Genomic DNA, 16,110 nt, shown 5'->3' with positions numbered 1-16,110 from the left:
ATTACTTTGATCATGTAGAGGAGTAATTTGAGTAAATTAAATTTTATTAATTAATAGTAAAGCGGGCATGATTTATTAAATATTTCTACTCTTTAAATTAATGCACTATAGGCGAGTTCTTGAATTAAGTGCTTATGTGCCACCGGTATTAATATTTATAAATATAATTTATCGGTTATTAAATATTTAGATTCATCAAAATTGTTATAATTTACATAGATCTTTCTATTAACACATCAATATGACAGAAGGAATGTCTTTCATGAATTGGAATGTAATTTTTTCTTTTCTTAAAATGCTTAATATATGCCACAGAAAAATGCTTTTTCTTTTTTCTTTTTTATTAACAATAAACCGAGAGTATTAATTTCTTTTACAAAATTAGGACCCGGATTTATAAAAAGCACCTTGTTGTTGCTAATACATACAACCATCCTCAAAAACCCATCAAAATACAATAAACATTTGAAAGTTATTTCGTCTATTTTAAATATTTTATATTTGAAAGTTATTTACATTTTGTATGTATGTGCACGTATATATATATCATAGAATTGATATTATTTTGATCGTGTACAGGAGTAATTTGAGTAAATTAAATTTGATTAATTAATAGTAAACCGACCATAATTTATTAAAAGCACTTTATATAAAGGACTCGGTGTGTTTGTGTGTGTAATTTCAAATCTCAGTTGAAAACTGTTTTAAATTAATATGGTTCGGTGTATGTCTAGAACGAGTTTTCGAATTCTTTTATTAAATAGTAGAATGCTTTTAAAAAAAAAAATGGTAGAACAACGTAACAGGTTTTGTATTATTTAGAAGAGGAGGACTTTATTAATGCATAAATTAATTTAGCCGAGGAGGACTTTGGCAAAAATTGTTTTGAAATTTTACATGCTGGACATGAAAATATTATTCAAGTGTTCTTTATTAAAATAGCATGATTGGACACGGTTAATATAATGAAAATCAAATTTTTACCATTGGACTTGCTAGATTAGCATTATTTATTCTTCCATGTATAATCTAACTTCCATTGGATGGTTCTTTAGAAGTCTTTACAAAAGAAACTGGGAGAAAATATAGAATTCTGCTGCCATAACAAGAAATAGCATTGGAAGAGTGCAGAATGCCACATGTGAGAGCGAGAAGAACATTACAAATCAACAATTCAAAGAAAAAAGAAGAATTTAAACCAACTAAGCCATTACGTAGAATTTCGCATGAAGAACAAGACTAAGAAAATTTAAGGTGATTTGTATTTATAATCAGCAAACAACTCAGCATATCAGAATGGGAAGGACATTCAGGAATCACCAGGCAGGATAAGATCAAGGAAGCAATAAGGAAGCATTTGTTTTGGCCGAATAAAATTTGCAGATCTTTTAATGCTAAGATTAGTAATCAAACAATTATTGGGATATTGGTTTAGTAATTGTTGAATTAATGGCCCTGAACTTTTACAATCTTTATTATTATGTATTTATTGCAACTACATGCATATGTAATATGTACCTTGTAGGGTTATTTTCTTTATATTAATAATTAATATGATCTTTTCAAACGTGGCCGAAGTTGTTGAGCATATAAATACTTAAGTGTTCAGTATTCTTTATTAAAATAGCATCAATGGACATAATTAAATAAAGGAAATCGGATTATTATGATGACTGGATTAGTTAGCTAGATTAGTGTTATTTTGTCTAATTATCAAGGATAATATTCAATTATATATAATATGTCCTTCGTATTTTCTCTTTTAATTAAAATAGTAAAAAGACTTGCAATATAGACCATGTATTTGCTATGTTGTTTATTGGAGTGAATTGGTGTTTTTGTCGTGATTGTATATATTGCCTTTGTAAGTTATTTATTTTGTATATATGAAATCAATAGGAGTTTCACTCTTATGGATGGATGTTGCCAAGTACTAAGAAGTAAGAACTGAGACTCGTATTAATTAATTAGTATAAGTTAGCTGAATTTTAAATGTTCATGCACTTTTGAGCTACGTATGGCAATGAAAATTGAGTTTCTGTGATGTAAAATATGACGCTATTCAATCAAGCAACTCTACTTTTCAATTTTCTTTCATCTTAATTCAAGTATTACTTATTTATAAATATTAGAGAACTAAACTAATGCAGGTTCATACTTTATGAATTTGACAACAGACAATAAAGTGTCAAATTTGAAATTCTTATCTATGATAAGCAGCTAAAATAATTGCATTGGATTTTTCCATTTTCAAATTTTCATTGCTAATTCAACTATTGAGAGACTGAAACGTATGGAATAAGAAATTAAATATTCGACCCAAAAGATTATTCAACTTAGATGATTCAATATAACACCTAACAAGCTTATGAGTCTTATTTAAAGAATATTATAATTTTACTTTGATTCGTGGAAATTACAGATTGTTATTCACTTAAGTATGTGATACACTTATTTGATGAGTTGCTTATATGAGTAGATTAGATTTTTATTTTTGTCATGTTTCTTATTTTTCTAATCCCATTTGTCTCCTATTTCTCATTCCACGTCAATTGGTGATAGAGCTGCCCTATCATATGTCAAGACCATTATAGCCGAACGTAAGAAGTTAAAGAACTACTTTGTACTAGCTATACAAAGAACTATATTACAGTACCATACACCTTAAAAAAATAATCATAAAAAGTAAAAATGAAGGCATGATTCATACCTCCAAATCCAGCACTGGCACCTGAAAACAATAGAAGCGAAGGAATTTGCCAATAGGAAAGTCAGCTGGAGAAGGCCAAGAAGATGCAACTAGAAGCTAAGTAATGTAAGGGAAGGAAATCTATTCCGAAAGAACTCCAAACTGAATTCAGGAAGTAACATTGACTTACCCAGTTGCAAAAGGAAGCCACTTTAATCCTTTAAGATGATTCTGACGAAATTGGTTCACTGTATTAAAACCATCAACTGCACCAAATCCAGAGCCAGACTATATGGGAAGAAAAAGAGGGAAGGAAAAAAAATTATTGCAACATGAAATTGCACTTTTCTTTTATCTTCTACAAGCAAGAAATTCGACTAGGAAAATAAAACAAATACCAAATATGAATTTTTTAGCAATCTTACAAAATCACACCCAAATCTCAATAAGATTGTACATAGTTTTAGTAAAGCTCTACAACTATTTATTTAAGACCTCATAAGATCATCTCCATAAATTTAAAAACTAAAGACAAAGAAAAAGACTTTTGAATACAAATTTACAATGGAGTAGAGAACAAAAAATGACTTTGGGGGGGCGGGGGGGGGGGGGGGGGGTGGGGAGCACCAAGAAAAGAAAGAGTACATCTCTAGCCCATAATTGGGGGGAAACCCCATTGCACTTGTAAATCAAGATATGAAGTTTAGGGTTTAAAGTCTTCAACTCCTTGTAGTTCTTATCTTTAAGTCTTCAACTCCTTGTAGTTCTTATCCACTGATGATCTGTAAAAATTACAAGAGAAAGCTAATTAGTTTGTGACTCTTTCTAGCAAGTTGATTAGTAATTACTAAACAAGTTTATAGCTTATTAATTATAGTTGGAATGCCCCCAGAATTACTAAAACACCAAAAACAGAAATAGTGAGTTTTAAATTAGTTGTGAGCAATGCATAGCCTGCCATCATTCCCATTTTGGTCTCCCATGAATATGATGGCAATATGTATAATGATATTTTCCCAATATCAAACTAAAACAACATCTTCATAACAAAAATTCAGACAGTTTCTACTATTTTTTAACTTTTTGCTAACAAAATGTAACATCAGAAAATCAATTTGAAGGAAAAAAACTTAAGCATACTCATGTCATTTAATCATAAAAATGATCATTAAAATTTAGCCTAGATCTAAACAATTAAACTTTAAACAAATTAAACACAAAAATAAAATAAAATTCAGTTATCCAAATGAAATTTGCGACTGCGTTGAAGCTCGGCCCACGATATCCCCATTTTTAGTGATCAATTCGAGGCAAATCGACCAAGATAATAGCCAATGCTTGTTTCTCCAGTGCCTCAATATTCAACGTTGCCTTTGCCGTCGTCAACCACCACATCTTCGTCGTCATCATCATTACTTCATAATTCCACAATTAAGAAAAAATCCCCAAATATCAGAACCCTAATTCGAGCGAATAATTAACAGGAAATGGCAGCGCTTGAGTGATGGCTGTAGAGTGAGGAACTGGTGCTTGTTGAGCGACCGGTAGCCTGCAACGACGTTGAGTGATGATTGTCGAGTTTGGTGGCTTCGGGTCTCTATCAATTGTGAGGCTGCACGGGCTTGGGAATTTTCTCAATTAAGGAACTGATGGAGTAGAGCTTATCAAATCGTTCATCACTTACTACAAATTTGCCATGATCCGTTAGCTTAGGGCATGTTTGGTTGGAGGAGGATTAAAAGTGGAGATTAAACTCTTTGTTAAAATTTTATCCTATTCCTATATTTAGTTCTGTCAAAAGTATTAGAATTTATTTATCGTGAGCCCCAAAGCTAATTTCAATTTTGTAAAAGAAATTATTTCAAGGGGACTATGGGATTAGTTAGTATTAGATTATATTAATAATTCAATTAAACATAATAATTTATAAATATTAAAATTATAGTAATATGTGATAAATGTAATAAAAAATATTGATTTTAATAATTTTAATAATAAATTATACTAAAAATCATTATTAATTTCACATTGAATGAAAATTTTATTTTAATTTATTTATTTATTAAATATTTTTATAATTTCAAATTTACATTATAAATTATTATTAAATTAATATTCACAAATATAAATTTTTATAAAATAATAGATTATTGAATAAAAATAATAAAAATATCATAAATATATTTAAAAAAATAAAAATTATTTAAATTATGATTTATATTTCATTAATATCATTGAGGTTGATTTGTATAATTAATAATACAAAATTTTAGTTTATATTATTAATAATAATAATAATAACTTGTAAATTATAATATTATAATATAAGAGATGATTATTTATAGTTCAATCTAAAATTGGACCAAACCCAATATAGTATTATATATAATCCATTATTATCCAATCCAATTTTATCTTATCCAATCTGATCCAATCCAATCCGGCATACCAAACGAGCCCTTAGTATATTTAACAAAACTAAACGACACCAATTTTATTATTTTATTTTTTAAAATTATTTAAATATCAACAATGGAAATTTTCTAATTAAACAAATCTTAAACAATTTAAAAATATCAATAAATGATGCCGTTTTGTGCATTATTAGTAATTCAAAAATAAAATAATATTTAATAAAATAAAATATAAAATGCTGTCGATTGGAAGTAATATTTTTGTAATTAAATCTTTTTTAAAAATAAAAAGGGTGGGGCTATTTAAAACCACTAAAATACTATTTGAACCCAATTACTTATTAAATCCATTATTAAATTTTAAAATTTTAAAATTTACGCTATAAACTCACCTAAATACCTATTATATCTCTCGTTAAACAAAATTCTCTGTATATTATTATTTATGGGAAAAACAATGGAACAATGGGAGTTCTTTTTTATTTTCTTTTTTTGCCGATAGAGTCAAACACTGAAATTGTATAATCGCAGTCTCTGTTTCTTCTTGCCCAAGTGCACTTCAATTTCGCTATTTTTTTATAGCTGAAAATTTAGAGTACACCACGAATTAAATTAATTTATTTTCATTTGGATCTCAAAATTTTAGGATGCTTCAAAACTTTGATTGAAACAAATAGCATCATTCCACTGAGACAACTGAAACATATTAAATTATAAGGAGATTTTCTTTTTTATGAATTGAATTTTAAAGAAATTTTATTCAAAAGAGAAGAAGAGATTTAATAAAATTCAGTATGAAGAATGATTAACAGTTTTATTAGGAATCAATACAATCTAAAACAAGAATAGAAACACACAACAGAGAAAGAAAAAACACAGAAAGGATTTATAGAGGTTCAGCCATTACAGCCTACATCCTCTTTGAGAAACAGGGCTATGATTATTTATTAATGCAGGAAACAAGGCTCAAGCCTTTTCAGAGATTACAAGGAAAAAACCACTCTCAACTTCAGTCATCAGGACCCTTTTTATACAAGCTTTGAAGCTCCTAGAAACCTATCTCAGAAGCCTGCAAATCATTCTGGGTTTGTTACAGTTAAGTAGTTAACCCCAGAATTTTCCCGCTTCTTTTAACTGGTAACCAATCCCCCTTGTGCTGAGCGTGTGCGTAACATATATATCCCAAAACGACAGTAGTAAGTTGCCGTTTCAGCCTTTTCAAAAAAAAAAGTTGCCGTTTCAGTTAATATGTTATTAGGAGATCACGTGTTACACACGTGCATTACTTTACGAATTCTGATTGACATGGGAAGGTTGTCGTACAGCCCTGATCAGCTTTTATTGGACATGTAGTCTTCTGCCAAGTCTGATGGTCGACATTGTTGTTTGCCCTGCACACTGAATTCTGGTTCACACTTAACAATAATTAACAACTAACTATCCAACCTGATCTAGTATCAATTAATTTTCAGTTTCTTGCATTAATTTCTTTTTCAATATATCTAACGGCAATCTCATGAGCTCATGTTAATTTCACTATATTAGGCACCTTTGTAATATTTTATTAAGTCAACACCAACACAAAAGAAAATTTTATAAAAGTACTGCCAAGATTATCATCATCTGAATTTTGGATACCAAACGTCATATATAAATCAACAATCTCAAGCTATCTAAAAGGATTAGGACACACATAAGATAGAAACTTACGTTCAAGTTTGTCTAACAACCGCAAAGAGAAAGACCATAAAAGCAGAGTACATAGCTTGTTACATAAAAACAGATTAGCTTTATTTCTTTTGCATATATCTTCTCCTCAGCAGCTTAATCTTCCTACCGTCTTCCCAGTTCATTCGCAGCACTTATGTTTGGATATATCTCGCTGTCAGCCAAAGCGCAGCCTGGCTTTAATTGATATAAGACCTCAAGATAACACAATACACAGTCTTTTCATCAAACTCTGCGAAAGATTGTTTTGTAATTAATTTCATAAGTTGACTATTTATAAATGCTCGAGTGTTCTTTATTAAAATAGCATGATTGCACATAATTAATATAATGGAAATCAAATTATTATGATTGAATTGCTAGATTAGCTTCTTTCTTCTTTGTATAATCTAACTTGAGACAATCAATATTTGTATTGATTTCGTCTCTTTGATCATTACATTGATATGCTTTTAAAAATTCTCTTCCCCTACCGATTTCGTGAAACAAAACTATTACACACAACACAACTCCACAGAAAATTAACCAAAACTAAATGAAATTTCAAGGCTGTATTTAGCTGTTGATCAAAGGAAAAGAAGAAACAAATGAATTTTTAACAGGTACTGCAATAAGTTTATGAATTTGTTTAGAGTTCTTTATCATGGACAAAATTCAATTATGTGTCCTTCGTATTTTCTCTTTGAATTAGTCCTAAAAAGATAGAGCATGTATTTGTTATGAGATTTATTGGAGTGGATCGTTGTTTTTGTGATTGTCAAATAATATACTTGAATATCCTCATAAAAACATGCATATATATTCATGTGTGTGTGTACCTAAATACATATATTCAAAAATGGATTCTGTGATATGAAAACAAAGAAAAAAAGAGAAGGATAACCTCTTTATGTGTACGTCGCTCAGCAAGCTGGAAAGCCAGAAGCTCATGAAAAAGGCAACCACAGTCTTAGACAAGGCCTTAAAGATGGACTCCTTTGTTGACCTAGTGCTCTACCCATAGATAAGCAAGTACATGGCTAGAGTTTAGTTGATAATTTAGTTAAATCTGTTGAACGGAACAGATTTTCTGAAATGAATTTCGAAACTAAAAATCAATATGAGTTTTGGGTTCTATCATGCATTTTCTATACACTACTAATTTGTTTGAGCTTATAAACAAAGACATCAAAACATAGAATCTGTTCTAGCTACTGTTTTTCACTTTAGATTGGGGATTGATTTTCAGCTTTAAGGCCTATGACATCCCAATACACATATATAAGCAAGCTACTTAGTGGCCAATAGTACATAAAATAGACATAAAATTGGATGGCCATCTGATTCCCCATGAACCAAAGCAAAATTAAATAACGAACTCCAATACCATTAATTTCGCGTTTTAATTTCAAGTTGGAAACTAGTGAAACTAGAGGCTCAGGTGATTTAATTTTGTATATATTTAATAAACTAAAAATAGAACCAGCATGGTAGCAAGACACAGCTTAACTGGTGCTATGAGGGCACTTTGTTTCTGTAGTAACAATGAAATTAACTTATTTAATTTTGTCTTATCCTTGAAATTTGTTTAAAGGCACTTTGTTTCTGCAGTTTTCTAAGTTTGAATAATAATAAATTTCAAAGTTGGTATTCGATGGGTAAGGTTTCTGATCCGTGAAGTTTTGTTTAAAGAAAAAACCAATCCCACATAAAAGAATACAAATTGCAGGACCATTCAAGAGATCCTAGAGTAAAAGGAAATTTTGTAATAAGCTTCCGAGCAGTTTGCGAGGTAACTTCAATAACAAAAAGAAAAAAATAAAATTAGCTTCTATTCTTTGTTAAAGTGGAATTTATTTGGTAATTAGACACGAGCTTTCATAGTAGCTAACATGCTACAGTATTAATAGCAGACTGTGCTTCTTTTTTGTTAAAAAAAAAAAAAAACGTAGAGCTTTGGACGATCTAATTAACTTGTCAAACCAAAGACTCTGCCCAAGATCTTGAATGAGACCAACACAAGATGCACAAGCACAGAACCGAATCTGAATCAACTCAATATTCAACAAACCAGACTTAAACTTCCAAGAAATAGAATCAAGAAGAAAGAAAGAGATGAATCAGAGACAAAATCACAGAGATAATGTGGTTCAGCTTGCTTTTATTGATTCGTGAACAAGAAAAAACAAAGTATCCAGAGATGAGTTTACAGAGCACAAGGATCACCTTCCTCTTAACTGAACAACACTCTAGAATACCCTCGAAATCACACTACAACGAGCTTATATAACAGAAGAATAACAAACTTCGAACCCAGAACGCAAAGCTGCTTCCCACGTGTCCAGCCGTTAAACCGATTCAGAAGAGTTTAAATGAACACGTGACTGGCACGAGCAACTCTGTTAAGTCTGTTATGAGCAAAACGCAAGGCTGAGCGTCGTTTTACTTATGGAGATCACGAGCTTACTCACGTGGCTTCATAACGAATCTTAACCCTTGCTCTAAACGCTGTCGTTTATTCTGGCTTGTGTTTGGATTCACTTGCTCTACAAAAAGAAATCGCAACATTGGTTTTGGAAAATATATATATATATATATGTAAATATTTGCTCCGTTTTCCTCTGTTTATTTGTTCTGCCAATTTGTAGGGTCTTCATTATTGTCTATTTTTCTGGCCTTTTTAAAATCTCAAACTTGTCAAATATTTTAGCGATTACTTTGTAAAAGTTAGAAGTTTATGTTTCCTTCACTTGTATTGCTTTCAATTACTTGAGCCTTCACAAAATATACCAAACTTTTTCCTTTAGCAAATCTATTTTAAAAATTCCTATTTTTCTATAAGACTCTCTTACCATATAAATTAATAATTACGTAATTCAAAACTAAATTTATATTATGTATCTGTGCCTTTTATAAAATATGCTTTCATTGTTGTCCTTGTAATTGATTTTGGCTTATTTCATTTCTTACTTTTTTTTTGTATACAAAAATCAAATCTCTTTTCGACTTTCTCCAGAGTTTTTTGTCAAAATTAATTGAACTTCTAATCAATATGTAGTTACAAAATCGTTACCGAAGTGATAAAATAAACTCGAAGCATTGCATATGTATCTGTTAATCTTAATGGGCAATTTTTTTTCTTGCAACTAATATTAAACTTTATAGCATCATTTTATTGCCAAATGTTTTTCTATAAATACATGTTTCGAAGCATATGTATATGTATCTGTTAATCTTAATTGCATATGAATCTGTTAATCTTAATTGGCAAGAAATTTTTTTTTTCTATAAATACATGTTTCGAAACATTGCACATGTATCTGTTAATCTTAATTGCCAATTTTTTTTTCTTGCAACTAATATTAAACTTTATAGCATCATTTTATTGCCAAATATTTTTCTATAAATACATGTTTCATTATTGCATGATTAATATTTACTGTCTATTATTACTCATCACACGCCACATTGATATCAATCCTTATTACTTTTTCTTTATATGTTAAACTAACTCAAAATCAATTACATCTTTTATATGAAATTACATAAAATTATGAAGTCAATGTTTTTAATATCATATCTTCAAAATTGATTGATGATGAAATGTTAATGTAATGTTGCATGAAGATAGTACCACGCCATTAGGATTAATGTAGCCTTGTAGACAGATTTAATCTGTTGCTGTTGAAACTTTAATGGCTACACAAGTTAGTTCGTGAAGAACTTGATGAATCGGACTTGAAAGAATCAAACCAGATCAACCAAACACGAAAGCAATTCCAAGAATAGAACACAGAGCACTGTTTCAAGTACACAAGTCAATGAAGGAAAAAACTGCTCTTTTGTTGATCATAACAATCGAGATACAGGTTGATTACGAAGAGGCAATTACAAGGATCACAGAGAACCAAATTTCCAACAAAATGAACAAGAAATGAAGAAGATATTGATCTCAGATCAGGGGCTAATCACCAGCGCCTTTTATTCTGATATTTCTGGAAAAGGCATAACGAATTCTCAACGAACTCTGCCACATCAGCATAAAATTTACAATAAGACCCCTCCAACTGAAGTCAGTCTTCACACAGAACTCTTCGAATCTTGGATTTAAGCCCAACACATCAGCAACTTATAACCTCACATTTGCTGTGGCCATTGCACAAAGAATTGATCAGTTATTTCCTCTGTTTAATTGATCTGCTTAACTTGCAGTTTCTTCATTGATTATTTGTCTGTTTTCCCAATATTCTACAAATCTAAAACTTCTCAAACATTTTGATGCTTACTTTATTGTTGATGCCGAAATCTGCTCGTCCTATGCCCGACCAGATCTTTACACCAACGTTTGTAATATCAGCAATGAGGATGTCAATTTCTCCTTGCTTCAACGATCGCTCTAGTTGCTAGAGTTAGACTTCTCCTTCTTTTTCTCACTAAGCCTGCGTTCACAAAAATGGGTCAGAGACGCCGGTGGTTTTGCCGGCGTAAACCCTCCGATGCCTAAGTTAGCACAAAGTATTTACGGGAAAACGGTGCAATTAAGGTTCAAATAATTGCCTAGAATTGACTCACTATTGGTACTAAAAAAGGGTCTGGATACAATTTGGCAGAGTTTTCCCCTCTCTCCTTTTTTCTGTCCTTTTCTTCATCGATTTCTTCCCCTTTTATAGCCGCTGTCCCACGTTTTCATTCACCCTCCGTCCCCTTTTTTCGGGTAGTGGCAGCCCCTCATGGGATTCTAACTGCTACATTGTGGGCAAACGTGGGATCTCGCGTCTCCCTCAACGGTTCTGGGAAAAGCGCAACTGGCGTGATTCTGTGAGATCGTGTTCCCGCTCTTTGGGGGATGGGCACCGGCTCGGTATATGTCTCTGATCGGTATACTCTTCTGGCTGGTACTCGTCTCTGGTCGGCCCATTTGTAGAAGGCTCATTACCAGTGTTCGGCTCGTACCACTCGGCTGAGGTGGTCCACCTCAGCGTGGGGATGACGACATGGCCGAGCTGGTGCTCTTATCTACTTAACATTTATAAAATTGTAAGTTTATATTTCTTTGATTGATCCTTGCCACAAGCCATGTTGTGTTGGTCAGACACATGCATGCATGTGTGAAACTTGCTCTTTTGTATTTATGAAATCAATTGGGTTTTCACTTTGACTGATGGATGTTGTTGGGTATAAGTTAGCTGAATGTTCAATGTTCATGCACTTTTGAGATACATATGGCAATGAAAATTGAGTGAGTTTCTGTGATGTAATATGATACTATTCAACCAAGCAACTCTACTGTTTACAGTGATAGACACAATTGAAACTAGTGCACATGCGTTAGCTAGATGATAATTAAGAGACCAAGATTATATTTCCATCATAATTAACAACTAACGATCCAACGTGATCTAGTGTCAACTAATTTTCAATTTCTTGTATTAATTTCTGTTTCAATATATATAATTTCAATCCCATGAGCTGAGTGTTAATTCCACTGTATTAGGCACCTTTGTGATATTTTATTAAACCATAGAAACGGGGGTTCGATTAAAGGATATTTTGAATGATTTATTTGATTACAAATTGTTCAGATTATGTATTTTTCAGTAAAAAAACAGGGAAGTTCCTTGCATTGGCTTGACTTGCCATTTTGTGCAATAGTAGGAAAGAGAGGCTGTTCTGCCTTCCCAATTAAGGTTAGTATCAATTTCGGAATGTGATGCACCGAAATCCAGTTCATCTCTTAAGGACTTTGGCCTGATGTGTTGTTTTAAATTATTCAGATTATTTTAGTCAAACTCAAATCAGGGGACTTCCATGCGTATGTGTCATCACCATTGGATATTTGGACTCATTAAGTTTTGGAAACTGTTATACGGATGCAGGAAGCTGTTTAGGCACAATATCACGAAATTTTGAGATTAACCTTTTAAACTGAATCGAGGTTGTTCCCAATCAAGTCCAGCCGCTACTCTTAGAAATTTGGGTTATTGTGTCGAAAGGGCTTCCTACATCATACAAATAATACTGGTTCTTCGTAATTATTAACACATTAATATGACTAATTAGAAAGTAAAAATGAGATGGATTTTTTATTTTGAAATAAACAGATTGATTGAAGAATATTATTAAAAGGATGGGACTATTTGTAATCTAAAATTTTCTCAAAATGCCCTTCTATTATGCGCACTAGTTAATAGATTTTAGGAAATCACTTTTCACTTTGAACACTTTTGTAAATATCAAAATACTCCTCAATAACATTTCTTCCATTATCTTTAGTTTTTTCACTACACCCATAAAAATATTTAGCACACCAAGATATAATTACCTTTTCCTCTCCTTATTTGTTAATAATATCATTTTGCTAATTTTATGTTTCATAGTTGTCCAACTTATAAAATTTATATTCATTAAAATTCCAAAAAAAGTTGGATGGCTGAAATTGCTTTGTACATATTTGCAGAACAGTTATTTGTGTGTGTGTGTAAATATGCAGCTCATAATTGTGCCGAAAATTAAAATTTAATGAGTATATTCTACATGTGTATCAGGTTTTTTATTTGTTTTTCTGCTGTTGTTTATTCAGTGCAATCTCCTTGACAGCCGAGTGAAAAATTCAGAATCTCTTAATATGGAATAGATATATATTCCACAAAAATTGAAATGTAAGTCAAAGAAATTAGAATCATGGAGTCTCTTTGTGAAAATTTGTTAAATATACTTTTAAATAATGCACGAGTTTTAATGTTGAGGAAGAACGTTCTTCGGTTTAAGGTTTAATAATTTTACATGGGTGTGTGCGCTCTAGGTGGGTGTCAAAGGTATTATTGTTCTATTTATTTATATTGAATTGTTCTTAATAGTAAATTGAATTATGAGGTTTTGTAATAAAAAATAAGAGCATTCAAAATAAATTTTAAAATGCAAATAATCTCACACTTATTAAAAACGATATAAATTTAATTTATTATTTTATAAATCGTCATGTGCGCTTTTTCGTCTTTTTGACTTTCTACATCTGTTTCTATTCACTCAATTTCCTATGGACAATAAACCGATTATCATTAGGTATATCATAAAATGGAGTGCTTATGTTTGAATATCTTTGTTCGGTATGTACCTATATATATGAATCATCTCTTAATTTAGATTTGAATTAAATTTATCACATCACAGCGTACCACGTCTATGTTCTTATTTACAAGTTCTTCTTGATATGATAACGAGTAAGTACAACAATGTACTAAGCAATTAGCTACTTGTTACAAATGAAACCAATATCTCGATGAGTTGATTAATTAATAATATATAGTTTTTGTTAATAACAACAAAAAATAAATTAAATCGTTTTATTCCAAATGTATTGCTTCGAGGACTCTTGCGTCGTAAAATAATAAAACAAGATAAATCACCAAAGAATTGATGCAACAAAACCCATAAGACTTTTGTATGCGACACGAATTTACAAAAATGTATGTAGAATATTGAGATTATTAGAGAACGTGTTCAAGGACAGTAATTCACTTTCCACTATTTATTGGCTCTGCTTAGCTTGTGTTTTCATCATTTGGCTATTTTCCCATCTTTTTTCTTAAACAAAAAAAAGAAAAAAACCTCAAACCGATGGAATCATGACTATTATTGTGATATTAAATTTTTAAAAAATAATTTCAAAATCAAATAGTACATTTTGAAGGAAATATATTACTACATAGATTAATAATTACCTAGTATAAAATAAAATCCATATGATATGTCTATATGGCTTGTGTAAAATATATTCTCAGCATAGTTTATTTCTTTGTAAATTAATTTAGAATTGGATTTCATTTTTTACTTTTGTAATGCGAAAAGAAATTCTAATTGGTGTTGTCATTTTGCAACAAAAAATTATTCAATGTCAATATCATCTAATCCTTTGATCGAAACAGCTTGTATAGCAGAACTATCATCTCTAACATGGAAAAATAAAAATCATACAATAGTCTTTATAATTAAAAAATCTTCTTAAAAGAAAACTACTATTCAAATAAAACGTAATAGCTTCTAACTCAAGGTAAATCAATACTATAAACGTAATCATTTTTTTCCCAAAATAATGAATATTTTCATAAATTAATAATTTATTAACTTATCGACTAATTGATATTCGTTAAATTTTAACTAATTTTTCATTGGTCCCAGAACTATTAATTTATTGAGATTTTATTATATTTGTTATAGGAAACAATGCAATTTATAACAATATATGGTTGCAATGGGAATAACAACCATTTGATTTCGATGAGATTAACCATGTAAATGTTAACGGCACATGTTTAAAAAAAGAAAAAAAAAAAGAAAGCAGTTTTTCTAATGATTAATCAAAGGAAAATTCTAAGAAGAAAATTAAAGGAAAAGAGCCATAGGTGTTCGTGCTGGGAATGACCATTTGTAATTTTTGCTATCCTGCCACAAATGGCAAAACGTAAATCTGTAGACTTGGTACGTTTAATATTTGAATGAATGTACTCGAAAGTCGTCGGATTAGCCGCGATCATAAAATAAAATTTATGATATGCATATATGCACACATCAAGCCATCAACAAAATGCTCATAGGACTTTGGGAAGAGAGCTCATTAATAGCAAGGCTTTATCTTCATCATTTAATTCTGCATCAATGCTTTTCAAAGTGTCACAGACTTTGTTGAACCCATCAATATGATCATCAAGAGATGAGCCTTCAATCATCTTTAAGGTAAACATCCCCTTCTTTATGTACAATCTGTTAGCAAGGGATTTTCTCATGTACATACTCTCCAACTTAGCCCATAAGTCAGCAAGCGTGGATTCTTTTGCCACTTCCCTTATCACTGAGTCTACAAGCTCAAGATCAATCTTTGATGTAGCCATACTTGGATCTTGATCTGAAGAACTAGTTCTGATACCAATTGTACTGTCAAGATAGCCGCTAATCAAGCTATCAAAACACTGCCCAAGACCTTGTTCAAGATCAAACTAGCTACATATGAACAATTGAATGACCTCGATGAACTCAATAGATGAGTTGAGAACTTAAAGCAAGATTTCAGCCATTAGGAAACAAGAAATAAGCAAGATTAACAAACAATCACACGCAGAAACCAGCACTGTTTACGTGGTTCAGCTGTGCAATTAGGCACAACTTACATCCAAGGGAGAATCGACCAAAATGAGTTTTATTTATGATTCAAAGTAATTTTACAGAGATCACACGGAGAAACTAACAAGGAATAAGATGATAGTTTCTCTCTCTCTTCATTCTCTCTAGAAAGCTCTTTACATC

At 31.0% G+C, this 16,110-nt stretch overlaps 2 long non-coding RNA genes across 2 annotated transcripts in view; both read right to left on the bottom strand.

The window, feature by feature from the left end:
* LOC127902342 (uncharacterized) overlaps nucleotides 1-16,110 on the bottom strand; it is a 35,556-nt gene that overhangs the window by 2,909 nt on the left and 16,537 nt on the right. The gene's annotated exons all lie outside the window — the stretch shown is intronic.
* On the bottom strand, nucleotides 1,029-4,471 carry LOC112497019 (uncharacterized). The gene is made up of 3 exons (XR_003063556.2): nucleotides 3,335-4,471; nucleotides 2,880-2,977; nucleotides 1,029-2,731 (listed from the first exon to the last, which is right to left on the bottom strand). It is a non-coding gene; the product is annotated as an uncharacterized LOC112497019 (long non-coding RNA).

This window comes from Citrus sinensis, chromosome 5, assembly GCF_022201045.2.
Source record: "Citrus sinensis cultivar Valencia sweet orange chromosome 5, DVS_A1.0, whole genome shotgun sequence".
Classification (NCBI taxonomy): Eukaryota; Viridiplantae; Streptophyta; class Magnoliopsida; order Sapindales; family Rutaceae; genus Citrus; species Citrus sinensis.
This window is presented reverse-complemented; position numbering and strand designations above follow the sequence as displayed.